At 46.8% G+C, this 16040-nt stretch overlaps 1 protein-coding gene across 21 annotated transcripts in view; it reads left to right on the forward strand.

Moving 5' to 3' along the window:
- The window catches only part of TMEM206 (transmembrane protein 206), a 118533-nt gene that overhangs the window by 21811 nt on the left and 80682 nt on the right, over positions 1-16040 (forward strand). For 8 of the 21 annotated variants that reach the window (XM_046939650.1, XM_040697855.2, XM_040697860.2 and 5 more), the window contains exon 1: positions 14849-14962. The gene's annotated coding sequence lies outside the window, so the exon portion shown is untranslated. Of the gene's footprint in view, positions 1-13585; positions 13695-13810; positions 13921-14116; positions 14620-14848; positions 15129-16040 lie in introns of those variants that run through there. The other 13 variants (XR_005858517.2, XR_005858516.2, XR_005858514.2 and 10 more) reach the window with 5 other exon arrangements.

Here is a 16040-nt window from a genome sequence, read left to right on the forward strand (position 1 = left end):
CATCCAAAGTGGCCAGAAGTACCTTTCTAAATGCAACCATCGCTGTCTGGTTGTTTAAAGGTCACTGACATTTACTCAGTAATCACAACACTTGGCCGAGGAGACGGATGATAATTTTGTTTTGAAATCATACCACATTATACAGACGTAAAGCCAACGGTTTTGTTTGTGATCCGGGGCTTCTTCCCCTCTGCTGGTCCCACCACTCACAGGGAGCCACACTGGGAACTAATCATTGACAGCAGAACAGTTGTGTTAGCTCCCGAACCACTTCTGGAGCAACAGAGCCCCTCCCTGCAAAGCAAACAGAGATCGTTCCGTGTGCATTTCAGATTAGGCCACCGAGACATGTCCTGGCTTGAAATTCTTCTGAGAAAAAAGAAAATGAAACCACGGTGAAAAATAAACCGGGCTCCATTGTGTCACACGGGTTTTACCCTGCTCTTTAGAAACAAGTTACCTTTGCCTCCGTGAAGATGTAGGATCAGAGCCCTGTTCAAAGCCAAATTAATTAAGTATTGAGACTATCGGGAAGTGAGAGTAAAGACCAGTGCAGTCACCAGATGCTCTGATGCTCTTTGCCAGTTTCATTTTCCAGCATCTCAGGAAATATCTTCCATTTGCCCCCCTCTCAAATCTACCAACCCTTTCCCATTCCATTTTTCTGCTGGTGTCAGAAGCTTAGGGGGACAACCTCACTGGCCAGTAGCCACTTCCTGGAGCTGAAATTCCTGTTAAATTTCTGCTCTCCAGGTACAGCAGCTCATCACCAGCACTGACATCTGTTGGGTCTTTCACCCTCTGGAGAGACACCAGACTGAGCCTGAGGTGCTGTCCTCGCAGCCCTCAGAAACTGCCCAGTGTGGAGGAAAGAACTCTTTCCTTTACTTTTTCCTGACCAAATCCTGCCTCTGTCTCCCTTCACACCACTTCATATGGTCTTTGTATTTGCATAAATCGAAAACTTGCTAAACAGAGCTGTAAGAGTCACTAGACAGAGCAACACATCCTTACAGCAACAGCTTTCTTTTGTCTTCTGCAAGTTTATGGAGGTCAATTGGACTAACGCAACGCAATCCGCACATCCCATCCAGATTTTGTGTTGCTTCATGGTCATGCAGTTCCAGTAAACCTATTTGGTCTGGTTAAAATACAAGATGCAAACAAATAAAACGTGCAGTGGTATCTTGAGTAAAACCTGGCTCTGTGTGCTTTGTGGCTTTAATTGTTTTAAGTCTTGAAGTTATTGTAAGTCCAGTTTTTCCCTTCATGGCGCATATGTGAGAAAGAGCTTTCCTGAACTGGGTTACTGTGCTGTAAAATCAGCACAGAGTCCAGCTTTCTGACTGCCCCTCAAAAATGTTCTGTATTTCTGTGATGGCAATTAGCTTTCACCGTGTTTATTTTACAGCACACTACAGTCTATATGGTAAGGCTCCTCTGTTCCCCAAAACATGCACTATTTTCGAGCTAATTTTCACATCTGATTGGACTAACAACCGAGCTGAAACCCAAGAATACTCTTCCCAAGATTTAGATTGCTGCTGCTTGCACAGAGGGAGCATCGGTGGTTCCCAGTCAGCCCAGGGCTCATCAGCTGCCAGGCAGGGACCCCATGGGGGTCTGTGAGCTGCCTCCACGACTTTCCCCAGTAAGCCACTAAAAATCCCAAGGCAAAAGTAGTGAGGAACAAATGCACCGCGGAAGGTTTGGATGTCTGCTGGTCTAAAAATTGATGGGAGTTAAAAACCATGGAGGCAGAGGACAGGTTCTCACTCCAGCTGTATGGCAAATTATCTCACCGCATTGTATTCAAACCCACCCCAGCGGGCGGGTATTTGTCTTGTAGTGGGAAATCAGCTGCTATTAAGTGCACAATTTTTACTTCTATTCTTTAGCAGTGAAGACAAGATTCATTTGCTCCTCGCTTTTCTCTCCACAGCTTACATCTTTTTTCTTACTGCCTGTTTCCATCACTACCCAATATTCCCTCTAAATACATTTGTTCCCTGTTTTTTTTTTGAGTTGCTTTTTTTTAATCTCCTTTTTTGGGCACTCCTTTTTCCTACACACTTTTGCTTTGCTTCAATAGCAGCCCTCCCTCGCATTCCCTTAAACCAGCAGCTTCTCGTTTGCTTTCCCCACTTCGCTGTTTCCCTCCCTCTCACGTCTCCCTGTTCCCTCCCTGTATCCCTGGATTCCGTCATCCCACTTTCTGTTCCTCTTCTCCAAACATTTTCTCCCATTGGTCATCTGCTCCTCTTGGGCAGCTTCCTAAGTCTAAATGAGTCATTTAGATTTTCTCTTTCTCTTTCTTTTTACTTTTTGTTTCTCCGCCGATAAGATGGAGACAGAGATAATTACATTACCAGCGGGTGCAGAAATTACCACAAGCTGTAACGCCCCAAATTTCCATGAATTTCATGGCACTTCAGTGAACTAGATGTTCCAGAATGGTGCTTTTCATTCTTCTGTCCAGTGCTCTGGGAGTGTCTGGGGGCACGTTATTCAGATCCCCCTCTATGTAGCGGAGAGCGCCTGATGGGCTGACCCAGCCAAGTGTGTCCGTCGCTCCTTTCTGCTAGAGACTTTCAAGGTGTTTTTGTCAGGTGGACATGTATACTGGCATAAGAGCTGCTCAGTTACATCCATTAATCCAGCAACCAACTAAGAAAAGGCATCCCACACTGGGGATCTCACATATGAAATAATCACATCTTAAAACAGGCTGAGTAAAGCTGAGTAAATCACTGGTTGCACTGAACAAGAAAAATATTAATTGTGCTCCAGGCAGCTGTGAACTACATCTCCCTTACCCAGCCCTTATCTTCCCACCCAGATTATGGCAATAAAAGTTCTGTCTTCATGGACCCTTCCCTCCGCTGTCCCCTCCCCATCCTGTAAACACAGGCTGAGATGTTGTTTGTGAGAACAGTCTCAGCTGAGAGAACAGGTTCAGCTCATACTGAACCACGTGCATTCAGCTTATGGGTAAAAAGAAGTTCGCCGATTAAAGTGTATACTAAGACCTGATCTTACCATTGCTGGAGTCAATGGAAAGATTCCCTTTGACTTCAATGAGAGATAAATTCAGCTCCGAGTAGCTATGAAAAATCAGCACTTGCTCACACTGCTATTGAAATGACTTCAAATAAATGCTTAAGGAATTGTTCTGTGAAGGCATGCATTTCAGTACGAGGACTCGGTGTGAGTGTGCTCCTGTAGGCTGTACGGTAACCGCGGGGATGAGGGAGAGAGTGTGAGAATAAATGTACTGCTTACTGTGATAAGTTCTGAATATTTTGGGTACGTTATGGAATCATTGTGCTGCTGCACACAAACACACACGTGCACACGTAAAAACTGCCTGCTCGCGTTGATTGCACTTGAACCGTGCACGCATAAAGAATGTTTTGGGGCTTAATATGATTAATGATACTTCTAACGGCGCTTCTCGTCTATCTTGTTAGTATGCAATTTGCAATTTACTAATATGGCAAACAGATATTTCCAATTATTAAATATTGATTTCTACATTAAAAAACTGCATTTTAAATACCAGAAGTATACAAGAGATTTGTCATCTACAGCAAATTCATAACCAAGGCAGCCAGTGCAGCTTCCCCTCTGCTTATCTTTTGTCCTCTCACCTACTTCACATGTGACGTGCCATGAGGAGAACACATGAATGATCTTAACTTTCAACCTCTTATCTTTGCTGCTTTTTTTTTTTTTTTTTTTTTTTTTTTTTTTGGTTTGCTTTAACCACACAGGAACCTGCCCAGCTAATAAGGACAAAGTGTAAATTAACTGAAACCAACAGAACTGCAGCCTGCCCTTACTGCCAGCCTCGAAGCCCACTCCTAGCCCAGATCCCAACTGCCCTTGGGCACAGGAGGCTGCACCCACGTGGCACCTGCCCTCGATGATCAGCCCTGTGGGAATGCTAACTGAGGCTAGATAGGTGCTGATTTTGTTCAGTGACTCTGAAACAGAATGGTTACACGGAGAGGAAAGCAGGCTCCAGGATGCCCTTTGTCCAGAGGCACGTCCTCACCAGCATGCTGTAAGTCAGGCACCATCTGCTTTACTAACAGCTCTCAGCTTCACGACAGCATATCTTCAGTGGGAGAAACCAAGAGTAAGGTTCCCCAAACAGCACAGGTTATGGTTCTGTGGTGGGTCGTTTCTCCTCAGAAAGACAGGACAGGGTTTTCATCCCTCTCAGCGAGAGATGAGAACTGAACTCTGGTCCTTACCTCCACACTGAGTGTTGTTGCTGATGGGGCTTTATTAAAAGATGGCCTCAATCACTGACTGGTGTTCTGCAGAGTCAGAGTTCACGGGGGAGTGTTGGGGTCACAAGAGCTCTGATCACAGAGATGCTTTGCCTCAAGCCACGGGTTGGGATGTCAGTGGGGTGGGATTTCAGACACAGCTGCCCTGTGGTGCTTCTGGTCAGCACATGAGAGCTGGAGAGGATAATGGTATTTACATCCTGGGGTGAAGTGGCTGAGGATCACAAATGGAAATCACAGATGAGGCTGGTGTACTTCATTTTTATGTCTAATTTCTAATAGCACTCTGATGTGCCATCAGTCCTGGGCCTTTATTGCTTTCTAGGGGCGTTATTATCTATTCTTACCGTTCGCCATGTGCATCGCAGCAGCATTTAGCAGCAATAAAAATGCTGGGTGTGTTTCACTCACAAGTGAGAGTTTTATACTGAGCACTAAAAAGGATGACAGTTTTTCAGCTGCCAAACTGAAGCCCAGGTCCGGCACAGTAATTCAGCACACAGCTCAGCAATCTCTGTCGAAAAACCTTGCTCAACTCAGGACTTGCTGTTTAGTGAAGAAATAAGAGATCCTTTATAAATAATACAACTTATTCCTGTTAATGGGTTTTTTTTCCAACACGTTTGGGATGGTAGTGCCTGATATGGTACGGTGTTGTGGTCTTTTGTTAAGATCGTTATTGTGGCCATTTTCTTACACGTAGGGGTTAACAATTCATATGCAGTACTGGAATTACTATTATTGTTTTTTTTTTCTGAAACTATAAAAGTTCAAAATTTGAGTGGAATCTGAACTATTAAAACAAACAGAAGCCTAATAACCTTAAAAAGCCATGGAGGATAGAAGTAGTGTTTTGTCCACCTGTTAACACCAACCTCGTGGATGTTCCAGCAATGCCTAGCTAGTGAGAATTAGGTTCCACTGTACTGCACGGCCAGCTCTAAGATAAATTTCCTTTTCTTATTTTCATTCTAATTCTAATGGAGCTGGGATGTAGCAAATCATTTAAAACTACCTTTTTCAGTAAGTTATTTAGAGTTAAACGCTTCCTGTACTTAAATAGGAATGCAGAGGATTAATTGCGCAGTCCTTTACACCCAGCTGAAGCACGAGCTTTGCTGACTGAAAACTCCTTGGAAGCATTCCACCTGAAGTGATTCTCCCTACAGCGGCAGCAATAAGCAATGATGACTGATAAGAAAAGCTTTTTCTGGTACTTTAATGATGAGTTGGAAGAGTTTTCATCCCTGTATCTGCACTCTGCTTGTCATTTACTGGCAGGAAATGCCTTTCCCATCAGGCATTTTTACTGTCAAACGCTGGGAAAATGTAAAACATAAAGAAGAAAGAGAAAAGGATAATCTCTGCTTTACTTGAACAAGCTAAACTCAAACTGCAGCAAACAGCAATAGCAGTAAAGGTAGAACCAGGATTGGACCCCAGGCACTGGTATTGGGGCTGCAGAGACCAGAACTGGGAGGTAGGAGAGCTGCTGTATATAACATTTGCAAACTAAAGAAAAAGAGGACAAAACTAAGACATTTCACCCAGGCAGCTGCAGGACAAGAAGATGTTTTGATGGTTCTGTTGGGTTCTGTGTGAATGACTATATGTTGTTGAAGGGTTATTTTGTTCCTTGGTCTTCCGTGGTACCACCTGAGGCGTTCCAGAGCTTAGATTTAAACTTAGGCAGACTTAGATGATGAAGATGTTAAGCTGCTGTAAAGAAACACGACAAAGTGGCTGACTTCTTAAGCTACTGTATACTTTTAAAGTAGATAGTATATGCCTTATAACTTCACTATATTTTTGTCAGTGCTGCACAGGACTATTCAAACCACAATTTGTACAAGCATATGTAAAAACATCTGGCTTATGCTATGGCTTCAAGAGCCAGGACAACCAAAGGGAATGCTGCCTGACAGAGATCAGCTGGGTAAATCAGAATATTGGTCAGTGCATATGAGAGCATTTTGGTAATGATTTCCAGAGACAGAAAACTGTCCTGTGCAAGCAATTTCTAACAGGTATACACGCAGCTAGTTTGAGCAATTCCATTTAATTAATTAATTAATTAATTCCAGTACTTATCGAGACCTTTAAGAACCAATGTGGGAGTTTTTTCCCCTGATACAACTGCTGTGAAGTTCAGTGCAAGGTCAGCCCCAATTAATTTTGCAGGGCTGTGCCTGCAGTGGGAGTGGACTGCTTTCCAGAATTGCTGATTACCAGGTCAAGAGTCTGCTTGCTTTTGCAGATAAACGTTGGAGGATTTTTAGTGACTGCTTGCACACAAGCGTGCATGTTAGTTTAAAAACGTAAAGACCCATTTAACTAAAAATACCACGCTCCCCTTTATGTAGAAAAGAGACTTCGATATACATTTACATAGAGAAGAGGCTGTGATACGCAATCGGCCAGCAAACGCCGTGAGAGAGAGTAAAGGTATAAAAATAAAATACTCGTGGAAAGGGCCGTTAGGACTGCTCAGCAGATTTCACTGTGACTTTCACTGTGTTCTATACTGGAATTCAATACTCCGTTGCTCCACATTAAGGGAGGAATTTACTATGTTTAAGGGCTCAGTTTCCCATAAAGAGAAAGTGTTGTTCAGGTGTATTTAAATATATCAGTTTTTCCTATAAGTGAAAGCTGATCAAAGTAAAACGTGGTTTACCATCCCATTTTAATGATATAGATGTCTGTTACTTTTCTGGAGAGGAAAGCATTTCCATACCGCTGCAGTTATTTCCTGCCCTTGTACAAGCCAAGATGTTCCCCTCTGCATCAGAAAAGTTGTGAAATGTTTCATTAAGTGCTCTCCGGATGACAGCCATGTTACCAGGTAGCTACCAGGCGACCGCCTGCTCAGCCTGACATTCGGTCCTGAATTGAGAGCTTTCATCACCAGGTAGCACGTGTTTTAACACACTGCTCTTTTCCCTTTTCAAAATGCCCGCTGCACGTATTTCCACTAGAGGTGATGTAAGAGCAGCGCTGCTGGCTGCAGCCCAGCTCCCAGGGAGGTGACCGGCACTGCGGAGCAGCGGGTGGCCAGGGCAGGGCCGCCTCAGGAACCGTCAGTACAGGCCTGGAAACTTTTGTCTTTCTCCATTGAAAGATCGGGCCCTTCAGAGAGTAGCCATTTATCCACGACCATTTTAGGATTCTTCCTTTCCTTTCAGGTTTTCTAGTATGTCATTCGGTTGCACTGGTACTTCAGATGCAGCCACAAAGGCAGTGAAGGGGCTGCATGCTCTCACAGCTTCTCCCCATTGAGCCCCTACCACAGGCTGTCGGCAGGACAGAGCCACGGTCCTCCTCTCTGAACCCACTCCCATGAACTGTGTGACAGGAGAACCTCTGTGTCCTTTGACTCTCCCACATAGTCTGTTCATTAAGCTGTGCTTCCTTGAAATGTGCCTGTCCCAAGTGGACTGTTGACAAAGCAGGAGGTGGGAGTTGTTATAACCACCCTTTTTCTGTCACCCCAGCCCAAGGACTGTCCTTGTCTCTCTCAGGTCCTGCTACATGTCTCATGAAGCCCAAGAGAAATATTATACAGTGAAATTTAGCGGCTGTGATATACATGAGATCTGACCCGGTGAGATAATGGTCATCAACTATTATCATCACAGTGACTGTTATCACAGTCACCTATCTCCCAGATTCCCCTCAGGTTGGTACAAGGGTCTGTCTCTTGACCTCGGCTCATTTTGGCCCTAATTCTCCTTTCACATCCCAGAGTGACTTCACTGGCTTCAGTCTGGCTGCACTTAGTCAGCACAAAGAGGTCCTCGGTCCTCGAGGCCAGCTTCTGATAGATCATGTACATTTATGTGGTAAGACACCTAAATATCTTGTGAAGTAGGAGGTGCTAAGTGTTCTCTCTGGGTTATGCCTCCTTCTACTACAACATGGATTATTTTAGATGTTACATGTATATCATTTTCTAACTGCAGCCTGCGAGGCCACATTTCCATTGATGTAAGCATTAAACTGGCAGCAGGGTTAGGGCAGGCCCTAATTATATTACAGTCTAATGGGGAAGCAGCCTGTGTCAAGTGAGAGGTCAGCAACATATTTTTGGAGCACATCTCAAAGTTCACTCTGTACGCATCCTTTGCTTTTACTAGAACATTCGCAGTCTGTTTCCAACAGGCAACATCCCTTCCGTGAGCCTCTCCCAAGAGGCCTTTGGGACAAAGACGGTAGGCAGAGCCTCCAAACAGACATCACCTGCAGGACAATCTCCTGTTCTGTGTCCTCTCCCTCTCCAGCTCTCCTGTGATGGATTAGGATGGCAGCTTTAAGGTAGACATGCTGTAGTAACCCAGACAGCAAATGTCAAGCTCTAGAAGACTATACGTGCTGCAACCAGCCTCTTTGCAAACCTCTTTGTTTGTTTAGGCAGCCTCCTAGATCAAAATAAATCTGATTTAAACCTTATTAGACGATCAGTGGTAAGACCTAACCCTGGTCTTACCTATCCCTTTTGGGTGTACAAAATCAGCAGCACTACCTTGTCCTTCCATGAGGCTTTGTGAGAAAGGAGTGATAAGGAAAGGAGCTAAACTGAAGAAGTCAAAGCCAAGGCAGAGGTCTCGCGTTTAGGGACTGCAGAGGACAGAGGTGCCTCTGCAGCCCTGGGGCGTCCCACTGGGGAGCTTGGGCTGCTCCCTGTGCACCGTGGGCACTGCTGGGAGCTGCCTCAGGGGGAGTGATAGAGCAAAGTTTAGTACATCTTGTATGCACAAAACATATTTCTATCCCAAAGTAAAATACAGTTTCATTTTAATTTTTTTTTCTGGAAACATCAAACTCATGTTCATAGAAAAATGAGATGAACACGTGAAAAAAACCCTATCATCTGCCACCTTATTCTAAAACAACAACGGGCTCAACTTGGTGCAGCATTCTTTCCAGCTTATACTTGTAAGGATTCCTCCTTCCTACCAGGAAGCACAGCCACTCAGGAAGGTGATCGCAGCAGTGTTTCTGAGTGTTTCATTCCATTCAATCTGATACACGTGTTTTATAAGATACTTTGCCTATCAAACAACCACCACGCAAGTCCCTTAAAATAAACATCACCGCCATTTTCTTACGTGAATGTGTGGTTACTAATTCTGTTTTTTTCTTTTTAGACTCTGCACTAGGGAAAGGAATTGAACATCTTGACCTTGAGACACTTTCACGCATGCTTAATTTTAATTGTGCAAGTAATCGCAGCGGGTCCAGCACTACTCATGTGTTTAAATTTCAGCACAGGTGCTAGCAGGTCAGGGCTTTAACACGGCAGAAGAATTAATGTCTCTCTTTTCAGCATGAAAATAAACACGAGTTTTTAAAGATAAATCCTAAGAAACAGATCGTGTATCTAGCAAATACTTTAACTCATTTATATATCTCTCAGAAATATTTTCATAATTCTAATTCTAAACATCCTGTTAGAGGCTTGGCTTTCCCAGCAGTCATGCAGGAAAAGGGAAATCAGGGATCTCCTCACATAATTAGCATCTATTTTCTGTCGCTGAGCCTACGTGCTGCGCCTCTACATCCTATGGAAACCATCCACGCTCCAATGCCTTGCCAAATTCAGGCAATAGTAAAGCCCCCCTGTAGTCTTTCTGGAGTGTAACAACTGCTAAGGCTCATACTGGAGATCTGATACACAACCCCGTGGAGAGAGGAAGACACCCACGGAGAGAGGGTTAAAGGAAGGAAAAAAATGAGAAAACTCCGTTTTCCCCTCTCTTAGCAGAAGAGTCGGTATACATTCCAAGGAGGCATTTCAGCCCCTGCCCTGCCCCACACCGGTGCCTGGGACCCTCCCTGACAGCTCTTCTCTTTCCAGCCCGCAGACTCAAGAAGGTCGGCTGGCTCCATGCTGAAACAGCCGTCCTTGCTAACTCGGTGCCTGTTGACACAAGTGCTGGGGAGCTATCGCCATTGCAAACAAAAATATTTGCGGTTCATCTGAGGATTTCCCGGGTATTCCCTAGCACGCTTGTTTTCCTTTGCCGGGGTGTTGCTCTGATGCCAACAGCAGCTCCCAGGGCCTCCAGGGGAGGAATATGGGGAATCTTATCTTGCCGCTGCTGGTGTGGGTATGCAGTCCTCATTCATTCAGTATTCAATTCAGTACTAATTCAGGGTAAGACATTATCAACTATTGTCGAGATAGCTATTTTTATTATAGGAAACACTGAGCCTCTATATGAGATCTCTATACCCTAGAAAGTCCAAACATTAATGAGTTAATTTTTCTCTAATTCAGAAAGCAAACCCAATCTCAACGTTGACTTTTATTGGCTTTTTAAAACGGTAATGATTTTCTATACTGAACTACTGTCTGAATACTTTGATGCGAGCTCGGTTTAAAAATCAAGCTAACAACAATAAAACCCAACCAACCAGTAAGGGCAAGCTGTACTCACAAGATCTTATCGGTTACTTCCAGCAAACTCCCCTCATCGCCTAGCTCGCTCTGCTATTTTAAGTTAATTTGCAAAGCTTCGATAAGGAACAAAGGTTAAATACTTGGGATTTGCACAGGTTCTGCGGTGCTGCCAAAAGTTGAATAAACATTACAAATAAATACTAGTTTCTCCAAGAAGGACAAAGGCAGATGGTGGAGGCACGGGGTGCAGCTGCCCTGAAAACTGTGGTAAGAAAAAACATTCCTCTGGAGCCGGTAGCAAAGCAGGAGCTGGAAATGCAGAGCACTGCAGCGGTACTGCTTTCAAGAGTGTGTGATCAGGGGGCTCCAGGTAGCTATGGAGCCCAGAACTGTTTTGCAAACAGTTCCTATTAAAACACAAAAGTGTAACACATGAACCCACTCTGGGAATAATGGAGTACGTTTTTGCAGTCTGAGCTGAGACATGAGTTTTGGTAGCCAGGGATATTGCTAATTACAAGTGGTGAAAATACATGCAAAGCCAGCCATTAGATCCATGTGGTGGCATAACATGTTATGGTGGCGGACGTTTGTAGTTATAAAACTGTAACCCTGCATGAGCCTATAGCAACGGAGAGTCATTTTATGACTGCTAGGTTGTGCTGTGGGAAATTATTTCTGTCACTGAGGCTTGGGTTGTTCTGTCTGCGTATGTTTGCTTTGGTTTCTGCTCAGTAATTTTATCAAGATCTGTTAACTTCATTCAGGCTGCTCATTGTAGTAGCAGCTGCCATTCAAAGCCGCCTAAGCACAGCACACTATAAATCTCCTAGCAAGTAAGAAGCAGGGAAGCCGAAGACACAGAACGAAGGTCACGGTCCCTAGGTCATGCAGTATGCAAACCCAAAGCCTCCAAGTCTTGGTCAGCTCTTCTGGCAAGTGGCCGGGTGGCACTGTCAGCACAAGATGCCACGGCAAACCTTTCTTCCTCCTGCCTTCTTCAGACACGTACATCAGCTTCGTGACAAGTTCTGGCATTCATTCACTCTCAGAATCAGTGATGATAATCAGAGCATGGTTAATGCCTGAAATTAAAATAGGGGATGTGTTTGGGAGTTTCTCCCGAATCCTTTGAATGTGCCTCCTGAAAAACAGTCTTCCTACCAACAGTGCTGCTGTCAGCACACGTTTTCTCTGCATTTCACTCCCTTTCCCACTTGTATTACTGTGACACAGTACAGGAAAGTTATTAACTATTCTCACTTCTCGTACTCTACGGACTCGTAGTTCATTTCTGTTGGTATTTCAGAATCAGACTTCTACCTTCACAGGCCAGTCCTGGGAGAAGTCAAATGTACTCAGCTCTTAGCAAACCTGCAAAGCCGTGCGCACTCGGCACATGACTAAGGCTGAAGGATACCCAGCCTTAGCAAACAGCCAGCTGAACAGCAAATGCCCCACTCACTATCATTCCAAAAAGTAAACCAAAACAGGCAGGAAAAGAAATGGTAACTGTTTCTCCAGCTATCCTAACAAACTTAGGAAGCTGGTCATTTCTAAAATCGGCACCTAACTCCTGAAACTAAGCAGTAACATTTTCATTGATCCTTACAGTTTCTTTTTCCTCCTGGCTTATACATTTCATGAATAAATACTTCTCCTGGTATTTATTCAGAATGCATTCATCACAGTTCTCTGTACCATTATCAGCAGCCTTCAGACACGCTTTTCTTAGAGAGGAAGATTTCATCACTCTAACAGCACCCAGCTTTGCCTTATTCTTACTGTTAGCCTTCTCTCGCGTTATTCACGTACACAAGGTCCAAAATATTTGCAATATGACCTCATACTTTTTGTTGTTGTTTCATTTTGATCCTGTTTTCCTTCCTGTCTGGAAGGATGTGTGTCACTCGCATTTTGAAACGAACTCTGGTAAATACAGCCACTTCTTGAAAAGATCACTGCTTTCATGTGAGCACGACTTCTCCGTAAATATGCAAGCGGGAAGAAAACCATGAAGACTTCTTGTGTGCACTGCCCACGGGCTCTGTCTTAGCCCCATTACAGCACGGTGCTGTCTCTGGATTCCTCCCCGCAGCCCACAGCCTATCTTCCAGCTGTGTGCGACACCGAGTTCCAAAGAGGGATAATTGCGTTATAAGACTTTTTAATTCCCCAACTTACTTCAGCTGTTATCAGCAGCGGGTTACTTCAGCTAGCTGATATGCCTCGGTGCCTTGTAAACATTCTCTCTAGTATTGCACATTACTCATAGTTTGAAAATCACTTTGACTCCTCTAACATAATTATGTTAATGTCAGATGAGTCACAGAGAAACAGAAAGCCTGCACCAGAGCTGCACCTTGCTGCCAGTTTCTGAAGGTCCTGTTGGCACAGGAGAAGTAGGTTAGGGGGTTCACCGGGAAAAACAACTTTCGTTTAATGACTGATGCGAGATGACGATAATGACTCACAAGGAGGGGTGGTGTGACAACCAAATTCAGATTCAGGGAAACAGAACTGGTATGAGAATAGGCTGTCTGATTATTTATAAGAGCAAGAATGAGAAGTACTGCATTTTTAAAGAATGACTTCTCTAGGAAAACCTCGCGGATACCTTCTGAGCATAAACAGCTTTCGACGCTCACGATTTAGTACCAACTGCAGTGGTTTCTTCAAATTTACATCTTAATTAGGTTACACTTCACAGTCACCCATCTCCAATGCTCTATTAGTTCTACATCTTTCCTGGCTTAGTTAACGCAAGGGATTACTTTGGAGCACGGTGCGAAAAGGCAGAAGCTCTTCAACAAACCCAAAGGGGCGGCAGTGCACTTCGTCTCACTTCAGGCAGCCGAAGGGACAGGCGGGGTAGGGCTGTTCCAGAGGTACGGGGTGGGCACACAGAGCTGCAGCAGTGGCTGTCGCGCTGTATCCTCGGGCACTTTTTCCACGCTATACAGAAGCTGGTTACTGTGGTATTTCCCTAACAGGTCAGTACGCGCTCAAATACCTATCAATACTCATCATTGTGGCACGCGTGAGTAAGATATATCACCTCAGTGTAAGAGAAAGGCTCTTTTATTATCTGTTTTTTTTCACTGCGCAGATACGTTACTCCCAGAAGAGCTCGGTTCTCAACAGACCCACGTTGCCCCTCGCAAAAAAGCAGACTCCAAACTAAACTAAAGGCAGAAGCTGCAATCAGAGCCCGCTAAGGTAAAGCAGGGGAAGCCTCAGGCGGACAGCGCACCCGCAGCACTCATTCAGCCGCAGCCACCTCCACGTTCGCATCCCCCGTCAGAAGCTCAAAGCGCACTTACGTTTCCCCGAGCGCTACATCCCTCAGCACCGCCCGGCGCCTCGCTCCCTCAGACCCGCTCCCACCTGCCCCCAACCCGCTTATTAAGCGCCATCCCGCGTGCCCCGCGCCGTTACTAAATCGGGCGGGAGGAAGGTCACGCCGCAGGTGACTAACGGCGCCCGGGATGCCGGGTGACCTCAGTGCGGGGCCGCGGCATCCCCTCGCCCCGCCGGAGGGGGGGGGGGGGGAGGGGGAGAGGGGGGGTCACGGCGCTCCGCTCACGCCCCCTGCCGGGCGGACCCCGCCGGCTTCCCCACCGCAGCCGCGAAGGGGACCGCTAACGGCCGGCAGCCGCCCGCGCCGCCGCACCCCGGGCCGGGCTCCCGCGGCGCCGCTCCCGGCCCTCAGCTGCGCCCGTCCGTCAGGGCCGCCCCCCGCACGCGGGGCGGGGCCGGGGGGCGCTGGCCCTTTAAGGCAGCGAAGCCCCGCGAGCATTCCAACCGCATCTTTCCCCAACGGTGCGGCCGCGTCATCGTTCCGGGAAGCAGATGGCGTCATCCCGTCCTCCCGCGGCGGAGGGGCGGGGACTCGAAACAAAGGAATAAAAATAGAAGGTGAGGCCCGGGGCACGGTGGCCGCGGCGGTGACGTCGCAGCTGAGATCGGTCCCGAGCATCACAACCCCCGCCCCCCCCCCGCCCCCCGCCGTTACGCACTCACACCCCTGAACCGCGCCCGCGCCGCGCATGCGCCGTGCTGCGGGTTATTTATAGGCGGTGGGCGCGAGAGAGGGGTGACGTAATTCATCGCTCGCTGCGTCGTGCGCGCGGTGTGTCACGTGCCTGGCGGCGTTCCCAGCGGCCTCGCGCCGACGCCTGGCAACCCTGCCGGGGGTCCCGGCTTCCCCCGGAGCGCTCTCTGCCCGCCGGGACTCTGCTCCTCCTCCGCCCGGGCTGAGGTGAGGGGGCTGCGAGCGGGGCCTTCCGCGCCTTACCCGCGGGACAGGGAGGGAGAGAGAGAGGTCACCGACGCGCGTGGCGTCCCCCGCAATTAATCGATACACGAATATCGTCTTGAGGACGCTTTAGCTTAACTGCGGCAGCACGGCTCGTACCTCCGCTCTGGTAGGGACCTCTGTTTGCTCCTCGGCCCGGGAAGAACCCGCGTTTGAAGCCCGGTTGTGCGGCCTGCATGGCTGCGTGCTGGGGCTGTGGGCAGCGCGGGGTGCCACACTCCCCTGAGGAGCTGCCTCGGATCCTTGGCCTTTTTTACTGAGAGTCAGCTCTTCCTTCATTAAAAACCAAAGTAATGCGTGTAGGTTTCTCCAAAAGTAGTGCCTCCTATGTATTTCCATGCAAACAACAACAGACAAAAGCGGCACGGTAGCTCTATTTGATAGAGTAGCTTCTCAGCTACAAGAAGTGATTTCTCAATGTAGCACCCACCTATGTTGAAGTTAGCTATGTATTTTCACCATGCTGCGCCCATGGAGGTGACCCACTGTCACTATGGCTGACACACGCACACATACCACCTCACTGCTCTCACACCACCTTTTGGTCACCCTAAACGTTCAGCAGGCATCGGTGAATGTCAGTGGGTGCCATTTTTTTCCACACGAAGGAACTCGCTGACACACCTTTGCTCCACACGCACTTCCGTGTCAGACGCCATTTTGTCAGGCTGTCTCTCTGCTGCCATCTGTCGCATGGCAACAGCATGTAATGGGATATTGGTGGAAAGGTTCAGCCTCTACTGCTATACCACCACCATCTGCCTGCAACATCATGGGCCGGCATCGTAAGATAGGAGGCACTGCGTTTGCAGCAGCCCTTGTATAATAATGATTGTGTATTTAAAAGGGTACTGGGCCACGTGCAGGTTTTTAATAGTATCCTTGGGTAGACAGTGCTTACTTGCTACTGTATTTCTGTGTGTCAAAACCAGCTGTTACAATGATGCTGGGACCTTTTGATCCAGTCAGCAGGTGGCTTTTTAGAGAAACTGTCCATAGGAGTCAGCCTGTGTCTGTCTCA

Source organism: Gallus gallus, chromosome 3, assembly GCF_016699485.2.
Source record: "Gallus gallus isolate bGalGal1 chromosome 3, bGalGal1.mat.broiler.GRCg7b, whole genome shotgun sequence".
Classification (NCBI taxonomy): domain Eukaryota; kingdom Metazoa; phylum Chordata; class Aves; order Galliformes; family Phasianidae; genus Gallus; species Gallus gallus.